We start from the raw sequence: 383 nt of genomic DNA, 5'->3' as shown, positions 1-383 counted from the left end.
TGGTCCCCCAAGACCTTCTTGGAGACACCCCATGGTCCCCTGAGCCCCTCCTGGAGACCCCTACAGCTCCTCCAGGCTGTTGAGGACCAGACATAGACCCCCCAAAGAGCCCAAGACCTTCCCAGGTGACCCTGAGCTACTGTCAGGGACCCCCGTGACCCCCTCGGGGACCTTGAGCCTCCCCTGGGGGCTCTCAAAGGAGCCTCAAGCCCCTCAGAGGGACTTCAAGACCCCCAGGAGGACCCTCAGCCTTTGCTGGGGACACTCATGGCCCCTGGAAAACTCTGAGACCTTCTCCTCCACCCCAAAAGTCTTCAGGGAGACCCCCAAGACCTTCCTGAGACCCCCCCAGATCCATCCAAGGACCCTCAAGCTTTTCCTGA

General features: G+C 61.4%; 1 protein-coding gene across 1 annotated transcript in view; it reads right to left on the bottom strand.

Annotated features, from left to right (window-relative positions):
• LOC104494113 (protein PPP5D1-like) overlaps window positions 1–383 on the bottom strand; it is a gene marked incomplete at both ends in the record, with an annotated part of 2215 nt that overhangs the window by 921 nt on the left and 911 nt on the right. The gene's annotated exons all lie outside the window — the stretch shown is intronic.

This window comes from Buceros rhinoceros, unplaced genomic scaffold (assembly GCF_000710305.1).
Source record: "Buceros rhinoceros silvestris isolate BGI_N320 unplaced genomic scaffold, ASM71030v1 scaffold27975, whole genome shotgun sequence".
Classification (NCBI taxonomy): Eukaryota; Metazoa; Chordata; class Aves; order Bucerotiformes; family Bucerotidae; genus Buceros; species Buceros rhinoceros.
This window is presented reverse-complemented; position numbering and strand designations above follow the sequence as displayed.